Below are 425 nucleotides of genomic sequence, written 5' to 3' on the forward strand. Positions count from 1 at the left end.
AAAAAAAAAAAAAAAAAAAAAAAAAGAAGCTAATAACAAATTAGTAACCGATCACATATTCACATGCATTTAATAAAATTTATTATACTTATAAATTGTGCATGTAATAAAGCATCTACCATAGAAAAGTATTTTCAGTCCCTAGCTGCTTGTGCACCCTCCCAAACGCACTCAGGATTTCACAAAAATAATTGTGATGATTGTCTATGTTGGAAATGACATCATCCACGTGGTTAACAACGTTTAATCCTAAGTATTTCTGTCTGGTTGCATTCGCATTCGATATCCATAATGTGTTCTGATCTTCATTTTAATATTAATGAATGATAATCAACCATTCAACCCATTATTAATTGAGTATAATCATATTTTGTCCGCTTGGACAACTCAATTAGTCACAAAAATGAAATTTGTCGACCACAAAT

Source organism: Ipomoea triloba, chromosome 13 (assembly GCF_003576645.1).
Source record: "Ipomoea triloba cultivar NCNSP0323 chromosome 13, ASM357664v1".
Taxonomy (NCBI): domain Eukaryota; kingdom Viridiplantae; phylum Streptophyta; class Magnoliopsida; order Solanales; family Convolvulaceae; genus Ipomoea; species Ipomoea triloba.